Here is a 21,100-nt window from a genome sequence, read left to right as displayed (position 1 = left end):
CTCAAGAAACAAGAAAAACCTCAAATACACAATCTAACCTTACATCTAAAGGAGGTGGAAGAGGAATAGCAAATAAAGCCAAAATCCAGCAGAAGAAGGGAAATAATAAAGATTAGAACAAGAATCAATGACAGAAATTTAAAAAAAAAATGGAAAAGCACTGAAATTAGGATCTGGTTCTTTGAAAGAATTAATAAGACTGATAAACCCCTAGCCAGATTTGTCCAAAAGAAAAGAGAAAGCACCCAAAACAATAAAATCATGAATGAAAAAGGAGAGATCAGAGCCAATACCAAAGAAAAACAAACAATTATAAGAGAATATTATGAGAAATTATATTGGCAACAAATTAGGCAACTTGGAAGAAATGGAGGCATTCCTAGAAACATAAACTACCAAAACTGACACAGGAAGAAATAAAAAACCTGAGCAGACCCATACTCAACAAAGACATTGAATAAGTAATCAAAAATCTCCCAACAAACAAGAATCCAGGGCCAGCAGATGACCTGCTAATGGAATTCTACCAAACATTTAAAGAAGAATTAATACTTAATCTTTGGAAACTGTCTCAAAAAATAGAAATGGAAGGAAAACCTCCAAACGCATTCTATGAAGCCAGAATTACCTTGATTCCCAAACCAGAAAAAGACCCTCACCAAAAAGGAGAATTACAGACCAAATCTCTGATGAAGATGGATGGAAAAATTCTCACCAAGATACTAGCTAATAAGATCCAACAGTACGTTAAAAAGATTATTCACCATGACCAAATCAGATTTATTCCTGGGGTGCAAGGTTGGTTCAACATCCACAAATCAAACAATGTGATACAGCACATTAATAAAAGAAAAGACAAGAGACATATGGTCATCTCAATAGATGCAGAAAAAGCATTTGACAAAACACAGCTCTGTTCTTGATAAAAACTCTCTGCTGTGTAGGGATAGAAGGAACATACCTCAATACCATAAAAGCCATATATGAAAAACCCACAGCTAATATCATCCTCAAGGGGGGAAAACTGAGAGCTTTTCCCTAAGGTAAGGAACACAACAGGGATGTCTACTCTCACCACTGCTATTCAACATAGTATTAAATGTCCTAGCCTCAGCAATCAGACAATGAAAAGAAATAAAAGGCATCCAATCAGCAAAGAAGTCAAATTTCCACTCTTTGCAGATGACATGATACTCTTTGTAGAAAACCCAAAAGACTCCACCCCAAAATTTCTAGAACTGATATAGGAATTCAGCAAAGTTGCAGGATATAAAAATCAACACACAGAAGTCTGTTGCATTTCTACACACCAACAATGAAGCATCAGAAAGAGCAATCAAGGAATTGATCCTATTTGCAATTACACAAAAAACAATGATACCTAGGAATAAACCTAACTAAAGAGGTAAAGATCCATACTCTGAAAACTATAGAACACTTACGAAAGGAATTGAAGAGGACACAAAGAAAAATATGAAAAGCATTTCATGTTCATGGATTGGAAGAACAAACTTTGTTAAAATATCTATACTACCCAAAGCAATCTACACATTTAATGCAATTCCTACCAAAATACCATCACCATTTTTCACAGGGCTGGAACAACTGATCCTAAAATTTGTATGGAACCAGGAAAGACTCCAAACAGCCAAAGGAAACTCAAAAAAGAAAACCAAAGCTGGAGGCATCACAATTCTGGACTTTAAGCTACATTACAAAGCTGTAGTCACCAAGACAGTATGGTACTGGCATAAAAACAGACACATAGATCAATGGAACAGAACAGAGAATCCAGAAATGAACCTTCAACTGTATGGTCAACTACTCTTTGAGAAAGCAAGAATGAATATCCAATGCAAAAAAGTCTCTTCAACAAATATTATTGGGAAAACTGGACAGCAACAGGTAGAATGAAACTGGACCACTGTCTTTACATCGTAAACAAAAAAAGACTAAAAATGGATGAAAGGCCTTCCTGTCCTGTGAGACAGGAATCCATCAAAATCCTAGAAGAGAACACAAGCAATAACCTCTTTGACCTCGGCCACAGCAACTTCTTTCCAGACACATCTCCAAAGGCAAGAGAAACAACAGCAAAAATGAACTATTGGGACTTCATCAAGATAAAAAGCTTCTGCATAACAAAGAAACAGCCAACAAAACTAAAAGGCAACCTACAGAATATGAGATATATTTGCAAATGTCTTGCTAATCTTCTGTGTATCGTTCCAATTTTAGTATATGTGCTGCCGAAGCGAGCGCAAAAATGTCTTGTCGGATAAAGGGCTAGTATTATATATATATATATATCTTATCAACCTCAACACCCAAAAAACAAACAAACAAAAAATCCAGTCAAGAAATGGGCAGAAGACATGAAAACACATTTCTCCAGAGAAGATATACAAATGGCTAACAGACACATGAAGATTGCTCAACATCACTCAGCATCAGGGAAATACAAATCAAAACCACAATGAGATATCACCTCACACCAGTCTGAATGGATAATATCAACAACTCAGGAAACAACAGACATTAGCTAGAATGTGGAGAAAGGAGAACACTCATACAGTTGGTGTGATGTAAACTGGTTCAGTCACTCTGGAAAACAGTATGGCGCTTCCTCATAACAAAAATTGAACTACCCTATGACCCAGCAACTTCACTGCTTGGTATTTATCCAAAAAGTACAAATATAGTGATTCAAAGGGGCACATGCATCCCAATATTTATAACTGCAAAGTCCACCATAGCCAAAATATAGAAAGAGCCCAGATGTCCATTGACAGATAACTAGATAAAGAAGATGTGGTATGTATATATGTATAAACTGAATATTACTTAGCCACCAAAAGAATGAAATCTTGCTAGTTGAAACAATGTGGATGGAACTAGAGGGTATTATGCTAAATGAAATAAGTCAGTCAGAGAAAGACTGATGTCAGATGATGTCACTCATATGTGGAATTTAAGAAACAAAACAGATGAACATAAGGGAAGAGAAGGAAAAGTAAAATAAGATAAAAACAGAGATGAAGGCAAATCATAGGAGACTATGGTTAAGAGGACAAATTGCTGGTTGCTGGAAGGGTGGCAGTTGGGGCAATGGGCTAAATGGGTTATGGGTTTCAAGGAGGGCACTTTTGGGGGTGAGCAATGGGTGTTATATGTGGGTGATGAATCGCTAGATTCTATTCCTGAAATGGGAACTGCATCTTACAAGTTTTGGTATGATGTGTTTTCATTTTCATTTGTTTCAAGATATCTTCTTATTTCTCTTATTTTTTATTTTTTTAAAGATTTTATTTATTTATTTGACAGACAGAGATCACAAGTAAGCAGAGAGGCAGACAGAGAGAGGAGGAAGCAGGCTCTCTGCTGAGCAGAGAGCCCGATGTGGGACTCGATCCCAGGACTTTGGGATCATGACCTGAGCGAAGGCAGAGGCTTTAACCCACTGAGCCACCCAGGTGCCCCATAAATTCTCTCTCTTTTTTTAAAATTAATTTATTTATTTTAGAGAGAGAGAGAGAGTAGGAGTGGGAGGGCAGAGGGAGAGAAAGAGAGAATCTCAAGCAAACTCTGCCCTGAGTGTAGAGCCCAACCCAGGGTTCAATCCCAGGACCCTGATTTCATGACCTGAGCGGAAACCAAGTGTTGGATGCCCCAAAAATTGTACCACCCAGGTGCCTCTCTAATTTCTATTCTGATTTCTTCATTGGTATTTGAGTGTATTTTTTATTTTCATATATTTGTGGATTTTTCCATTTTCCTTCTGCTATTTTTTTTGGAGGGGGGCTTGGTACAATATACTTTATGTTGATGGTATTGATAGTACATGACAAGGTAGAGCTCCCCAAGTCCCTCCCCTTCTTCAGAGGGTCTAGGATGGAAACTGTGTAGGGCTGGGGAGATTCTTAGGGTGTTGGGGGATGAATTGGGGCTGGGACTCTCCAGCAGCTGAGGACCTCTCTCTTCTTCTTCCTTTCGGTGGGGCAGGTGGTCCAGGGCACTCTTTTTCTTTAGAGGTCATGTGGACCATAAGGTCTACCATCCATTTGATGTAGCCAAATTCATTGTCATACCAGGAAATGAGCTTGACACAGTGGTCATTGAGAGCAATGCCAGCCCTGGCATTGAAAGTGGAAGTGGGTGTCACTGTTGAAGTTGCAGGAGACACCCTGGTCTTAAGTGTAGCCCAGAATGCCCTTGAAGGGATCCTCTGAGCCTACTTTACCACTTTCTTGATGTCATCATATTTGGCAGCTTTCTTCAGGAAGCAGGTCAGAACCATGACTGACGCATTGGTTATGGGGACATGGAAGGCCATGATATTAAGCTTCTCATTCACTTCAGGGATGACCTTGTCTATAACTTTGGCAGTGCCAGTAGAAACAGGGTTGGTTTTCTGTACAGGCCCTCAGCCATCATGCCACAGCTTCCCCAGAGGGGCCATCCATGGTCTTCTGGGTGGCAGTGTTGGCATGGACTGTGGTCATCAGTCCCTCAATGACACCAAAGTTGTCATGAATGACTGTGGCCAGAAGGGCCAAATAGTTGATGGTGCAGGAGGCATTGTGGATAATCTTGAATTAAGTTGTCATACTTATGGCTCACACCCATCACAAACATAGGGACATAAGCAGAAAGGGCAGAGATGATGACCCTCTTGGCCCTACCCATCAAGGGAGCCCCAGCCTTCTCCATGGTGGTGAAGAGACTCCATAACATACTCAGCACCAGCATCACCCTATTTGATGTTGGCAGGATCTCATTCCTTAAAGATGGAGATGGGATTTCCATTGACAATAAGTTTCCCATTCTCAGTCTTAATCATGCTGTTGAATTTGCAGTGGGTGAACTCATGCTGGAATATGAAGACCATGTAGTTGATGTCAATGAAGAGATCATGAGTGGTGGCAATGTCCACTTTGCCAGACTTAAAAGCAGCCCTGCTAAACAGGTGCCCAATATGGCCAAATTCTTTTACTCCAACCTTCACCATCATGTGTCAGGGACATGGCTGCCATTGCACCAGAAGATGCCTCTATGTATTGAACAGGGAGGAGCAGAGAGCTCCTTCTGGTGTTGATTTCCAGTTTCATCATAATCAAAAAAGATGTTTTGTATGATTGCAGTCTTTTAAATTTTCTAAAGACTTATTTTGTAGCCTAACATCTGGTCTATTATGGAGAATGTTTCTTATGCATTTAAGAAAAATGTGTATTCTGCTGTTGTTGAATAGTGTTCTGTATGTGTTTTTTAGGTCAGATTGATTTTAAAAACTTACTACAAAGCTATAATAATCATAACATAAAGTAATCATAACAATGTGGTACTGGCACAAAGACAGACATATAGACCAATGAAATAGAATAGAAATCTCACAAAGAAACCCTCAGATAAGTGGTCAAATGATTTTTGACCAAATAAGGAAATAGAATACTTGGACAATATGTCCTTAGCATTTTAATAATAGTTTTTAAAAATCCTACTCTGATAATTCCAACATCCCTGCCATATGTGAGTCTGGTTCTTTTGCTTGCTCTACCTCTTTAAACTGTGTTTTTTGCCTCTTAGTATGCTTGTAATTTTTGTTTAAAAATGTATATGATGTAGTGGCGATGCTGGCAGGCTGGCTCCAGGGGCCCAGAGAGAGTCCTGCAGGACCAGCCAGCAGGGCTACACATATGGAAATCAAACTTGAGCTAGCAGGAGGTAAAAGCGGAGTTTACTGAAGATATAGAGGGAGTGCAGATAGAGACAGAGTGTCTGGGAGACTCAGAAAGGAAAGGAGGGAGTCTTGTCTTTCATCAGCCTCCAACCTGATATCCAAACTAATTCACCATTTCTGTCACCACACTACGCCAGGTAAGACAAAAACCAGTTCCCCCAACAACCCCCAGACAAGTCAGAACATTGTAGACAACTCCCACTTTTTTCCTTTCACCGTAAGGGAGGGACAAGAAATTAAGCAGCTTCCTCTTAAATCTATGCCAGGGAGGGAGTCGGCAAGGGTGATTAAAAATGCGATGAAATTTTTGTTTAGAATGTTTTGAGTGCAACTCTTTCTTGATTGTGTATTTGTTTGTTGCTACAGATTCTTCTTCTTCTTCTTCTTCTTCTTCTTCTTCTTCTTCTTCTTCTTCTTCTTATTCTTCTTCTTCTTCTTCTTTTAAGAGAGAGACAGAGAGGGGGTGAGAGGGGCAGAAGGAGAGGGAGAGAGAGAACGTTAAGCAGACTCTGATCCCCGTGGCGAGCCCAAGGCGGGGCTGGATCTCATAACCCTGAGATCATGACCTGAGCAGAAATTAAGATTCAGATGCTAAGCTGATTGAGCCACCCAGGTGACATGTGTGCTCCCCCCACCCCGCTTTTTTTTTTAATTTTTTTTTTTAGATTTTATTTATTTATTTGACAGATAGAGATCACAAGTAGGGAGAGAGGCAGGCATAGAGAGAGAGAGAGAGAGGAGGAAGCAGGCTCCCTGCCAAGAGAGAGCCTGATGCGGGGCTCGATCCCAGGATGCTGGGATCATGACCTGAGCGAAAGGCAGAGGCTTAACCCACTGAGCCACCCAGGTGCCCCTTTAAATTTTTTATTTTTTAAGAAGGCTCCATATTCAGTGTGGACCCCAACAGGGGGCTTGAATTCACTCATGACCCTGAGATCAAGGCCTGAGCTGAGATCAAGAGTCAGACACCCAGGTGCCCTATGTTGCTGTGGGTTTTTCTTCTTCTTTTTTTTTTTTAAAGGTTTTTTATTTTTATTTGACAGAGATCACAAGTAGGCAGAGAGGCAGGCAGAGAGAGGGGAAGGGAAGCAGGCTCCCTGCTGAGCAGAGAGCCCGATGCGGGGCTCGATCCCAGGACCCTGAGATCATGACCTGAGCCGAAGGCAGAGGCTTAACCCACTGAGCCACCCAGGTGCTCCTGTTTTCCATCTTTTTAATGTCAATTTCTTTGTGTCCTTATAAAGCATCTCTCTCTCTCTCTCTTTTTTTATTTTTTTAAGATTTTATTTGCCTTTTTGAGAGCGAGAGAGAGCATGATGAGTGAGGGCAGGGTCAGGGGGAGATGGAGAAGGAGAAGCAGACCCCGCTGAGCAGGGAGTCCAGTTAAGGCTGGATCCCAGGACCTGGGGATCACCACCTGAGCTGAAGGCAGACCCCTAACTGCGTAATGGACAGAATCCCCCCACCCCCGCCCACACCTCAAAAGTATGTCTCTTTTAAATAGCGTATAATTGGGATTTGTTTTATTCAACGTGACAATTTATCTTTAACTGGAGTGTTTAGTCCATTTATATGTATATACACACACAATATTTATTTATTTATATATATTTATATATTTTATATATATATTTATATATTATATATATATTTATATATTTATTTATATATTTATATATAATATATAGTGTATATATATAATGTAATTGTTAATATGGTTGGATTTAAGCCTAATAGCTTGCTAATTGTTACTGCTTATCCTATATGCTTTTTGCTTTTGCTGTCTTCTTCGGACTCAGTATATTTCAGCATTCTATTTTATTTCTTCTCTTGGATTTTTAGCTGTGCCTCTTATTTTTTTTATTAGTTGTTTTAGGAATTTTAAAAATATCACAATACACCTTTAATTTGTATTCTATCACTTCACCTGCAATGTAAAACAAAATAAAACAAAACAAACCCCTTTGGAACCTAACGTTGAGGCTCAGCCCTGGGCAGAGATAAACAGTAATTTGACTGAAAATGTGCGGGCTGGGAACCAGAAAGTCACTCAAAACGTATGCTTTTTAGGAGTGTCAGGGACCTCCAGGAACTTCTAAAAAAAAATGTTCTCTGAATATGTAGACAAAAGGTAGATTCTGGTCTAGTCAGGATCCATTTGCTGTGACTTTTTGCATTATCCAGAGGACAGACGGAAGTAAGCAAACCTCTTGTGGTTTTCATAGTCTAGTGGCCAGATTAGAATACTTGATGCCCATCATTATTGTTCTTCATTAGAACCAGAATGCCAGTGGGTGGGTGAAGGGGAAGTGGATAGGTGGTGGTCGGTGCGGAGTTTAGGGTAATTTTTCTTGTAACCATGTTTGTGACAAGCTTACTCCACTCACTGTTTTCATATAATTTGTCACTGAATTGACCTGTCTCAGGATTGTTCTGGGGGACTTGTTCAAATCAAGTTTTCTTCTGTCAGCCATTCCCACACACGCGGGTTTCCCCCTGGCTCAGAGAGAGATGGCGTTGTACAGATGGGATCACTGCAGGGGCCCATCGAAGTCATATTCTCCTAGTTGGCTGAGCTCTGGCGGTGTGTACCTGTCGCATCCAGTACTTTACCGCCTGCCACACTCTGACCTGCGAAGCGCAGGTGTGTGCACCTCCTACCTGGCAGTGGCGCCCTGTGGGCGTGCGCTGGGTGCTCGCCCCCCACCCCCCGGCCCCCGCCAAGCCTCTTCAGCAGCCAATCCACCCACAGCCCTGATCCGGTGGAGACCTGGTGCGGGGTGTGGATCTCCGCCCCTTTTCCTAAACGAGCCCAACGGCTCCCCTGGGGGGAGTCCCACAGCCGTGCTGCCCAGCAGTCCTACGCAGAGCTGAGGTCGTCTAAGCCGGCAGGTGGCTCTCCGAGATCTCCCCAGAGAGCATCTTAGGCGGCCAGAGGAGAGCACGGCCAGGGCCTCTCCGTCGCCTCCTTACAGCGGATAGGCAGAAGGCGTGCGCTGCCGGGCAGATCTGCGGGGCTGTGGAGAGTGCACCAGGCAAAGCAGGGAGCAGCCAGGCCGCGGCCGGAGCGCGGAGGGAGGAGCGCCGGGAGGAAGAGGCCGAGCCGGGAGAGCCCCCGCCCCGGGAGGAAGGGGAGGAGGCCGGGTGTTTCCTGGCGCATTCCCGGCCCGCCCGAGTGACTCACTCAGCCAGGAAACTCCTAGAGCCTGACTGGGACCCCGGAGCCACCGCCGCCCCCGACCCAGGTGAGGAAGGCTGCTGACCCTGCCCAGCCCTTCAACTCCTGTGGGGTACGGGCGGACCCTGGAACCCAATCGGGCATTACGGCAAAGCGGCCGCACCCCGGCCCCGCGGGCGGCCAGGACTTGGTTCTACGCGGCGCGGCCTCTCTGCCGGCGCGGCCTCCCGGGGATCGCCCCGGCCCCGGCAAGCCAGTTTCCGAGCCTCCGAACCCCCAGTTGTAGCGCATCCCGGTCTGTGCGCCCGTGGACACCCTCACATTCCCTGCCCCAAAGCCTTTCGACCCTTGACCCCTGACCCCGCGCCCCCGGCCCCTGCGCCCGGCTTCCCGCATCCGTAGCCCCTTGCACGTGGCAGAGCTCCAGTGGGGAGGGTATGTATATTGGTGTTTTGTAGTTATTGTTGGAAAGTAAGGAGCAGACAGCTTGGACTGATATCGTGCGACTAGACCCGAACCAGTTTTTGCTTCTTTGTGCCCCTCTTTGAGGGAAGAAGGGAGACTCTGGCCAAGCGAAACCATTTTACAGATTCTTGGAGATGAGTTTTGGGCTTTGTTAAGGCTCCAGGATTGTTAACGTGGGCAGCGCTGTTCGCGCAGCCATACTGAATTGTGTATTTTAAGCCTGAAATGCGTGCGTTTAGTTTGCAGCACGTTGTGGGTGTGAGTAATTTGGAAATGGGGTTTAAGGAGTGTTTTTTTAAGATGGGAGTGGCGTCCAGACCATGTCCACTCGTGTTATGTCTGAACAGTACAGAGAGCAATTGCTTATTAAACCCAGGGTTGGATGAGCTGCGCTTCTGTGGGCAACTGAGACTTTGGAGTGTTTCTTTTCTAGTAGTAGAGGGTACTGTGTGCTGCATTGGACAGTTTTTGCTGCTTCTTGAGCCCAGGGGAATTTCTTGGCCTTTTTTCTAATATCATGCCTTAAATGATTTGTGATTGGAGCAGCAGTGGTACCTGGTGCCATGTATCAGATTGCTGTGCTTGACACTCCATCACTAACTCAGAGTAGCTTAGTGATTGTGCCAGAAAATCTTCTCCAGGTCCAGCAGCCAGAGGATGCATTTTCTGATTGCTGCGTGCTGGGGTGCCTCTACCACTGAGAGTCCCACCTATGCTGTTCCTTATCCCTGAATGTCATAGTGGTTTTCCGTGTGAAGTATCAATGTGCAGGCACAGAGCTGAAAAGAAGTCACTATTATTTAAACTTGGACCACAGGAAGTATGCATTTGTAGGAATTCAATAGGGATTTGGTGCTAATATTTTGATTCCCTGCTGCCTTCTTCCCCCGCAGCATCATCTCCGTGACAGAGGCAAACAGAATTGTGGTGGAAAACATTTCCTGTGTCAACATGTATGTTCCTATGCTGATAGGTCGCTCAAAGAAAAATTTTCTGTTGTTTTTTTTGTATGTGTGTTTATTTGGATTTATTTTTAAATTACATGTAGTAAAGTTTGCTTTTCGGTGTATGATTATGAGTTTTGACAAGTACACGGTCATAGGACTCCCATCGCAATCAAGATACAGAACAGTTCTGTCACCCCCAAAATTCCTTCAACTGTCTCTTTGTAGGCAGCCCCTCTCCACTTTCACAACTCTTGGCAACACCTGAGTTGTTTTCCCCTCCTACATTTTGCTTTTTCCAGAATATGTGGCCTTTGAGTGTGGCTTAATTCATTTAGCATAAAGCATTTGAGATTAATCTGTTTTCTAGTTTGTCCCTGAGGGTAAAGACATAAAGTTTTGATAAGTATACATTTAGGATACAACCTGAGAGATTGAAATAATATATTTCTTTAAAGATTTATCTATTTCTTAGAGAGAAAGAGAGAGCGAGAGCGAGAGCAGGCCTTTCTGTGTGAGTGGGAGGAGGAGAAGAGGGAGAGAATCTCAAGCCTACTCCCATCAACCCAGAGCCCCTGGTTGGCTGGATCCCACCACCGGAGATCACCGCCAGAGGGGAAACCAAGAGGCTGTCGATCCACTCTGACTAAGCCATCCAGGTGCCCCTCAAATAGTATTTTTAAGTCATGAGAAAAATTATAAAATGCCCACTTATTAAAAAATAGAAAAGCACAGAACCATGTATATTAAAAGTGAAATGCCTTCAGTAATTCTGTGGTACTATATAGCCTTTTTTGTGCATACATGTAGTTTTTAGTTTTTTTGTGTCCTTTAGTAACAAAGTGAGATTGATTATATTGCATATTTCATCATACCTTTCCACTTAATGATTTTGGCTCATTTTAAGATCTTGGAGATCCTTTCGTGTTGGCATATGCAGTATGTATACACAGATTTTCCTTCACTCTTTTTTTTTTTTTTAAAGATTTTATTTATTTGAAAGAGAGTGAGCAAGAGAGCCTGCGTGTGCACGAGCAGGTGGAGGGGCAGAGGGTGAGGGAGAAGCAGACTCCCTACTGAGCAGGGATCCCAGGACCTAAGATCATGATCTGAGCTAAAGGCAGATATTTAACCCACTGAGCCACCCAGGTGCGCCTCCCATTCTTTTTAATGGTTGTATAGTGTTCCACGGTGTGGGTATTTTATTTAATCAGCCTCTTATTATTTGATATTGTTCTTTCATATTTGTCACCACCATAGTCAGTGCTTTTGTTTATAGCTTTGTGCACATACTCAAGCCTACTATTCTGGAAGTGAGTTTGGGTTAAAATAATAGCTAACATTTCTTGAGCACCTATGCTCCAGCATTGTTCTAAGCCAGGGCTTCTTTTCCTGTAAAGGACCAGATGGAGAATATTTATGCCTTTTGGGGCCATATGGTCTTTATTACAACTACCTCATTCTACTGTTGTAACATCAAAGCAGCATAGACAATATGTGATGAGAGTGTGGCTGTGTTTTTTTTTTTAATATTTTATTTATTTATTTGACAGAGAGAGAGGTCACAAGTAGGCAGAGAGGCAGGCAGAGAGAGAGGGAGAAACAGGCTCCCCACTGAGCAGAGAGCCCGATGCGGGGCTCGATCCCAGGACCCCGAGATCATGACCTGAGCTGAAGGCAGAGGCTTAAACCACTGAGTCACCCAGGCGCCCCTGTGGCTGTGTTTTAATAAAACTTTAGTTACAGAAACAGGCAGTGTTGCTAATTCTTGTTCTAAGTACTTTACATACTAATTATTCTCACAACCATCAAAAGTAGGTGCAGTTATTAGATGAGGAAATTGACAAAGAGAAATGGAGTATATGTCCAAGATTATATGCCTGGTAAGTAGCAGATCCAGACTTTGAATCCAGTCACCTGACTCACATATTTCAGGTTAAAAATTAGAATCTGACCAATATACCTTGCCCCAAATGTTATAATCTAGGATCTGACCCTCACACACTGAATCACCTGTGATTCTTTTAAGGCACCGTGCTTGCTCAGGTTCCACTCCAGGAGTATTTGCCTCCCTACTCCCCTGTTCTCTCACTCTATGACTGTGGTTTTTGGTTTGCGTTGCACTAGCATTGCCTTATAGGGAGATCAGGTCAATGCCTAGAAGACAGAGACTTGAGCAGATGAGATCAGGTTGGGTCCTGGCAAGTCTTCTACTTTGATTGTTGATTCTTTCTGCTCCAGTGTGATTATCTGAGGTCAAATGGGCACATTGTTTGGCCTGCCTTGACACATTTTCCTTCTTTGGTAACATGGGAAAAGTACCTCTTATATTCTCATGAAGATCAAATGAGACAATATAGGAAAATACTGTAGAAGGAACAGTTATTATTAGTGCTATGTTTTCTGAAGTTTTTATATTAGAAAAATGTATTTTATAAAGGTGAAGTTTTAAGTAACCCATTGAAGCTATTTTTATTGTTTTTGCTACTAAAATTTAACCATCTCATAGCAGTCGTGGGATAGTATAGATTAATAACACCTACATAATTTAAGAATTTTATTTTAGCCACTTCAATAAGGACAGAGAAAGAAAAGGCATGCAAGTTGGCAGGGGAAGTGAAACTCTTATTTGCAGACAACGTGATAATCTACAGAAAAATCCAAGGCATTTATGAAAAGGCTATTAGGACTAGTAAGTGAGATTAGTAAGATCACAAAATACAAAGTCAACACATGTTAGTCAGTCACTCTGCATACTAGCAATGTATGATTAGAAGGTGAAACTTTAAAATACCATTTTCAGTAGCTTCAAAAAAATCAAATACTTAGATACAAATCGAAAACCACAGGATATATGTCCTGAAAACGACAAAATGCTGATGAATGAAAACAAAGGTGATATAAATAATAAATAGAGAAGTCAGGGTTTGGAACACTCATCATAATAAAGGTGTCAGTTCTCTCCAAATTGATCTCTATATTTAACATAATTCCAATCAAATATCTCAGCAAAGAGATATTTTAAACTACTTTATTGAAGTATAATGTACATAATTCACCTATTCGAGTCATACAGTGATTTACGGTAGATTTACAGGGTTGTACATACGTCACCATAACCAGCTTTAGAATATACTTACCAGCCCAGTAAGATTCCACATGACCCAAAAGGTAATCCCCATTTCTAACCCTACTCCAGCTAATCACTAGTTTATTTTCTGTCTTCTGCCTTTTCTAACCATTTAACATAAAGGAAAGTATACAATTTGTAGTCTTTATGTGTGGCTTCTTTCACCAAAATACCATTTTTGAAGTTCATTTCTGTTGTAACATGTAATTCATTCCTTTTTGGTACATTGTATTCCATTATATGGATATATCACCTTTTCTTTATCCATTTGCCAGATGATGAACTGTTGGTTGTTTTCATTTTTTTGCCTGTTATGAACAATGCTGCTGTAAAGACCCATGTGCAAGTCTTTATATGGATATATGTTTTATTTTCTTTCAGGTAGAAATCAAGTAGTGTTATTGCAGGGTCATAAGAAAATTTGTTTAATTAAAAAATTTTTTTAAAAGATTTATTTATTTACTTGAGAGAAAGAACACAAGAGGTTGGGAAAGGCAAAGGGAGAGAGAGAGTTTCAAGCAGACCCTTTGCTGAGTTTAGAGCCCAATGCTGGGCTTGATCTCATGACCCATGAGATCAGGACCTGAGCTGAAATCGAGAGTTGAACACTCAACTGACTGAGCCACCCAGGTACCCCTGTGTTTAATTTTTTTAAAAGAAACCTCAACAGGATGTTTTTATAAATAAAAGACAAGCTGGGGCGCATGGGTGGCTCAGTGGGTTAAAGCCTCTGCCTTCGGCTCAGTTCATGGTCCCAGGGTCCTGGGATCAAGCCCCGCATCAGGCTCTCTGCTCAGTGAGGAGCCTGCTTCCCGTCCCCGCCCCCCCCCCCCCCGCCTGCCTCTCTGCCTACTTGTGATCTCTGTCAAGTAAATTAAAAAAAAAAAAAAAAAAGCAAGCTGGTTTTACACTTTATATGAAGGGGGAAATAAACCAGAATAGCTTTAAAATGTTTAAAAACAAAAATAAAGTAGAGGAATCACTCTACTTGATTTTATTTTACTAAGAAAAAATGTTAACATTTACCATATTAACCATTTCAAGTGTACAGTTTAGGAGAATTCAGTACATTTACATTGTTGTGCAACCATCACCACTATTCATCTCCAGAACTTTTTCATAATCCCATACTGAAATTCTGTGCCCATTAAACAAAACATCTCCATTCGTGTATTTCCCCAGGACCTAGTAACTACCATTCTGTTGTCTATGAACTTGACTATTCCAGCCATATATAAAAATGCAGTTGTACATTATTTGTCCTTTTGTTTCTGGCGTATTTCATTTGGTATGACCATTTGGTATGGTCATCCATTTGTATCATGTATCAGAATTTAATCCCTTTTAAGGTCAAATAATATTCCATTGTATGTATATACTGTATTTTCTTTGTCCATTCATCTGTTGATGGACATTTGGGTTGTTCCTACCTTTTGCTATTGTAGAATGCTACTATGAACATGGGTGTACAGATACCTCTTTTCAATTCTTTTGGGTAGATACCCAAAAGTGGAATTGCTGGATCATATGGTAATACTGTGTTTAGTTTTTGTTTTTTGTTTTTGTTTTAGGAATTGACATACTGTTTTCCACAGCAGCTGCACCAACATTCCCAACAATGTACAGGGATTCCAATTTCTTCACATCCTTACCAACACTTTTTTCTGGTTTATTGGTTTTTTTGGTTTTGATAAAGCCATCCTGATGGGTGTGAAATGGTATCTCATTCTGGTTTTGATTTGCATTTTCCTAATGGTTAGTAATGTTGAGCATCTTTTCCTGTACATATTTGCCATTCATATATCTTTGGAGAAAGGTACTCTGTTTCAAGTCCTTTGTACACTTTTTAATGTTGTCTTTTTGCTGTCCAGTTAGAGGAATTCTTTATGTATTTTGGATGCCAGTCTCTCATCAAATACATGATTTGCAGATATTTTCTCCCATTCTGCAAGTTGTCTTTTCACTCATTGACATCATCCTTGGGTGGGTGTGCTCGTTTTTAATTTTTACGTCTAGTTTATCTATTTTTTTCTTTGTTGACGGTGTTTTGGTGACGTATTTAAGAAATTGTTCCCAAATCCAGTGTCATGAAGCTTTTCCTATATATTTCCTTACAAGAGTTTTATAGTTTTACCTCTTATGTTTAGCTTGTTGTTTATTTGAGTTAACTTTTATAGATAGTGTAAGCTAATGGCTCAGTTTAATTCTTTGCATGCAAATATCCAGTTTTCCCAGCACTATTTTTTTTTTTTTAAAGATTTAAGATCACAAGTAGGCAGAGAAGCAGGCAGAGAGAGTGGGGGAAGCAGGCTCCCTGCTGAGCAGAGAGCCCGATGTGGGGCTTGATCCCAGGACCCTGAGATCATGACCCCAGCGGAAAGCAGAGGCTTTAACCCACTGAGCCACCCAGGCGCCCCTCCCAGCACTATTTGTTAAAAAGATTGACACCCTTGTTGAAAATCACTAACTTATAAACAAGGGTTTATTTCTGGGCTCTCTGTTCTGTGTCATCAGCCAGTATGTCAGTCTTTACACCAGTACCACATTTTTTTTTTGTTTACTGTTGCTTTAAAGTAAGTTTTGAATTCAGTAAGTGTGATACCTTCAACTTTGTTGTTCTTTTTCAAGAATCTTTTGGCTATTCTGGGTACCTTGCAATTCCGTATTAATTTGGGGCCGTGATTTTCTATTTTTGCAAAAAATACTGTTGGAATTTTGAAAGACATCACATCAAATCTGTAGACAGCTTTGGGTAATGTTGTCATCTTAGCAATATTAGGTCTTCCAGTCCAGGGATGTGAAATATATTTATTTGTGTCTTTAATTACTTTCAGCAGTGTTTTGTATTTTTGGTGTACAAATCTTTCACCTCTTGGTTAAATCTATTCTTAAATATATTTTTCTTGTTTTAAATTTTATTTTAATTCTGGTGTAGTTGGCATTCAGTGTAGTTAGCATACAGTGTTATATTAGTTTTAGGTGTATAATATAGTGATTCAGCAATTCTCATCAAGTTAAGTGTACTCTTAACTCCTTCATCTGTTTCACCCATCCCTCCACCCACCTCTCCTCTGGCAACCAGCAGTTTGTAGTTAAGAGTCTGTTTTTTGGTTTGTCTTGTTTTTTCTTTTTTTTCATTTATTTTGTTTCTTAAATTCTATACGTGGGTAAAATCATATGGTATTTGTCTTTCTTTAACTGACATATTTCAGTTAGCATTATAGATCCATCCATGTTGTTGTAAATGGCAAGATTTCATTCTTTTCTTTAATGGCTGAATAATATTACATCATATGTATACACACACAAACACACACACATATATAGCTATATATATATATATATATATATATAAAACATCTTTTTCATCTGTTTATCTATTGACAAACGCTTGAGTTGCTTCCGTAATTTAGCTATTGAAAATAATGCTGCAATAAACATAGGGGTGCATCCATCTTTTCAAAGTAGTGTTTTGCTCCTCATTGTAGTGAAGTATACCCAGTAAAGTATACCAGTGAAGAATACCCAATAGTGGGATTACTGGATCATAGGGTAATTCTGTTTTTAACTTTTTGAGGAGTATGTTTATTGTTTTCCAGATTGGCTGCACCAGTTTGATGCCCAGCAACAGTGCACAAGGGTTCTTTTTTCTCCACATTCTTACAAACATTTGTTTCTTGTGTTTTTCATTTTAGCCATTCTAACAGGCGTGAGGTGATAGCTCATTGTAGTTTTGATTTGTGTTTGATTTTCCCAGATGTTGAGTGATGTGTCTCTTCGCCATCTGTATGTCTTCTTTAGAGAAATGTCTGTTCATGTCTTCCACTCATCTCTTAATTGGATTATTTGGTTTTGGGTGTTGAGTTTTATTGGTTCTTTACGTAATTGGAATACTAACCCTTTGATATGTCATTTGCAAATAACTTCTCCCAATCCATAGGTTGCCTTTTAGTTTCTTTGATTCTTTCCTTTGCTATGCAGAAGCTTTTTATTTTGATGTAGTCCCTTAGTTTATTTTTGCTTTTATTTCCCTCGGACACCCATCTAGAAAAATACGGCTGTGTCCAGTGTCAAAGAAATTACTGCCTGTGTTCTTCTAGGATTTTGATGGTTTCATGTCTCACATTTGGGTCTTTAATCCATTTTGAGTTTGTTTTTATGTATGGTACAAGAAAGTGGTCCACTTTCATTCTTTTACTTGTAGCTCACCAGTTTTCCCCATACTCTTTGTTGAAGAGACTATATTTTTTTCCATTGCATATTCTTTCCTGCTTTGTCAAAGATTAGTTTACCCTCTAGTTGTGGGTTTACTTCTAGGTTGTCTGTTCTGTTCCATTGACTTATGTGTCTATTTTTGTGCCAGTACCATACTGTTTTAATTACTACATGTTTGTAATATAATGTGAAGTCTGGAATAATGATACTTCCAGTTTTTCTTTTCTTTTCTAAAATTGCTTTGACTCTTTGGTGACTTTTGTGGTTATGTATAAATTTAAGGTTGTTCTAGTTCTGTGAAAAATGCTGTTGCTGTTTGGATGGTATTGTATTAAATCTGTCCATTGTTTTGGGTAGTATAGACATTGTAACGATATTCTTCTAATCCGTGAGCATGGAATGTCTTTCCATTTCTTTATGTCATCTTCATTTCTTTCATCAGTGTTTTATAGTTTTAAGAGTACAGGTCTTTCACCTCCTGGGTTAGGTTAATTCTCAGGTATCTTACTAATTTTGGTATAAGTATAAATGGAATTTTTAAAAAATTCTCTTTCTGCTGCTTCATTGTTCAGGTATAAAAATGAAACATATATCTGCACATTGATTTTTGTATCTGGGACTTTACTGAATTTGTTTATGAGTTCTGATAGTTTTTGATGAGTCTTCCAGGTATCTATGCATTGTATCATGTCATCTACAAATAGTGAAAGTTTTACTGCTTCCTTACCAATTTGGATGCCTTTTATTTGTTTTTATATTGCTATATCAGGGGCTTGTAGTACTATGTTGGGGAAAAGTGGTGAGAGTGACGTCTTCATCTTGTTCCTGGTCATAGAGGAAAAGCTCTATTTTTTCCCATTGAGTATGATAGTCACTGTGGGTTTTTCACATAAGGCCTTTATTAAATTATATGTTCCCTCTAACTCTACTTTGTTGAGTTTTTATCATGAATGGGTGTTGCATTTTATCAAATGCTTTTTGTGCATTTGGTGAAAGCATCATATGGTTTTTACCCTTTCTTTTATTGATATGATATATCCCATTGATTGATTTGCAAATATTGAGTCACCCTTGCATCCTGGCAATAATCCTACTTCACTGTGGCAAATTATTATTTTTAATGCATAGTTGGTTGATTTGCTAGTATTTTGCTGATGATTTTTTTTTATTTACTTATTATTTTGGTTTCCGGAGTAGAATTCAGTGATTCATCACTTACATACAACACCCAGTGCTCACACAAGTGACTTCTTATTTATTTATTTATTTATTATTAACATGTAATGTATTGTTAGTTTCAGGAGTACAGGTCTGTGAGTCATCAGTCTTACACAATTCACAGCACTCACCATAGCACATATCTTCCCCAATGTCCATCACCCAGCCACTCTATTCCTCCCCTGCAACCAGCAGCCCTCAGTTTGTTTCCAGAGTCTCTTACGTGACTTCTTTAATACCCATCACCCATCTGGCCCACCCCACACCCTCCTCCCTCCATCAACCCTGTTTGTTCTCTGTTGTTAAGAGTCTCTTATGGTTCTTTCCTTTTCTCCTTTTTTTCTTTTCCCCTTTCCTGTATGTTCATCTGTTTCCTTTCTTAAATTCCAAATGTGAGTGAGATCATATATTTGTCTCTCTCGACTGACTTATTTCACTTCGCATAATATACTATAGCTCCATCCACATTGTTGCAAATGGCAAGACTCCCCCTTTTTGATGGCTTAGTAATATTCCATTGCATGCATGCATGCGTGCACACACACCTCACATCTTCCTTGTCCATTCACCAATTGATGGACATTTGGGCTCTTTCCATTGTTATTGTTATTGTTGATAGTGTTGCTATAAGATCTGGGTGCACATACACCTCTGAATCTGTATTTTTATATCCTTTCAATAAATACCTGGTGGTGTAAGTTTTTTATAGATTTTAGATACTAACCCTTTATCAGATATGTTGGTTGCAGGGGTGCCTGGGGAGTTCACTTGGTTGAGTGTGGATGTTTCATAAATGGCCTTTAAGATGTTGAGGTATGTTCCATCTATGCATACTTTGTTGAGGGTTCTGATCCAGAAAGGATGCTGTATTTTGTCAAGTGCTTTTTCTGCATCTGTTGAGAAGATCATGTGATTCTTATCCTTTCTTTTATTAATGTGGTGTATCACATTGATTGATTTGTGAATATCTAACCAGGCTTGCAGCCCAGGAATAAATCCTACCTGAGTGTGGTGAGTAATTCTTCTAAAGTACTGTTGCATTCGATTTGCTAGTATTTTATTGAGAATTTTTGCATATTTGTTAGCATTATTGGCCTGTAATTCTCCTTTTTAGTGGGGTCTTTGCCTGGTTTTGGAACAATGGTAATGCTGGCTTCATAGAATGAGTTTGGAGGTTTTCCTTCCATTTCTAGTTTTTAGAGCTGTTTGAAAAGAATGGGTATCAACTCTTCTTTCAGTGTCTCATAGAATTCCCCTGAAAAGCCATCTGGCCCAGGACTTTTGTTTTTGGGAGATTTTTGATTATTGACTCAATTTCTTTGCTGGCTATGGGTCTGTTCAAATTTTCTCCTTCTTCCTGTTTCAATTTTCTTTTTTCTTTTTTTTTTTTCCCAGTGTTCCAAGATTCGTTGTTTGTTTCAGTTTTCATAGTTTGTAAAGTTCTAAGAATTTGACCATTTCTTCCAGGTTGCCTACTTTGTTGGCGCATAATTTTTCATCATATTCTCTTGTAACTGTTTTTTATTTCTGTGGTGTTGGTTGTGATCTCTTTTCTTTCATTCATGATTTTATCTATTTAGGTCTTTTTTCCTTTTGATCACTCTGATTAGGGGCTTATCAGTTTTATTAATTCTTTTGAAGAACCAGCTCTCTATTCTACTTTTTAAAAAATCTCTACATCGTTTATTTCTGCTGTAATTTTTATTATTTCCTTTCTTCTCCTGGCTTTAGGCTTTGCTCCGTTCTAGCTCCGTTAGGTGTAAGGTGAGGTTGTGTTTGATACTTTCCTAGCTTCTTGAGGTAGGCCTGGCTTTCTTTTGACATCCATTCGCATAACAGATGGTTTTCCATTCCTTCACTTTCAATATGAAGGTGTCTGTCTAAATTGAGTCTCTTGAGACAGGATGTAGATGGATCTTTTTAATCTATTCAGATATCCTATTTGTTTTAATTGGAGCATTTAGTCCATTTACATTCAGAGAGGTTTTTGAAAGACGTGAATTTAGTGCCATAGTGCTACCTGTAGAGTTGGTGTTTCTGGTGATATTCTCTGGTCCTTTCTAGTCTTTGTTGCTTTTGGGTTTTTTTCTCCACTCAAGGAGTCCCTCTTCAAATTTCTTTCAGAGCGGGTCTTGTGGTCATGAACTCCTTAGTTCTCTTTCTTTAGTTCTCTTTCTATTCTGAATGACAGCCTTTCAGGTAAGGAAATCTTG

General features: G+C 39.9%; 1 protein-coding gene, 1 non-coding gene and 1 pseudogene across 3 annotated transcripts in view; 1 reads left to right on the top strand and 2 right to left on the bottom strand.

Moving 5' to 3' along the window:
- Positions 1-2,156: 2,156 nt before the first annotated feature.
- LOC123945378 lies at positions 2,157-2,262 on the bottom strand. The gene has a single exon (XR_006819208.1). It is a non-coding gene; the product is annotated as a U6 spliceosomal RNA (small nuclear RNA).
- Positions 2,263-3,886: 1,624 nt separating this feature from the next.
- LOC123943510 lies at positions 3,887-5,008 on the bottom strand (annotated as a pseudogene).
- A 3,607-nt stretch (positions 5,009-8,615) lies between these two features.
- Positions 8,616-21,100, top strand: part of CYFIP1 (cytoplasmic FMR1 interacting protein 1) — a 124,692-nt gene continuing 112,207 nt past the window's right edge. Inside the window, exon 1 of one of the 2 annotated variants that reach the window (XM_046007190.1) lies at positions 8,616-8,982. The gene's annotated coding sequence lies outside the window, so the exon portion shown is untranslated. The remainder of the gene's footprint in view (positions 8,983-21,100) is intronic. The other variant, XM_046007191.1, reaches the window with a different exon arrangement.

This window comes from Meles meles, chromosome 6 (genome assembly GCF_922984935.1).
Source record: "Meles meles chromosome 6, mMelMel3.1 paternal haplotype, whole genome shotgun sequence".
NCBI lineage: Eukaryota > Metazoa > Chordata > Mammalia > Carnivora > Mustelidae > Meles > Meles meles.
This window is presented reverse-complemented; position numbering and strand designations above follow the sequence as displayed.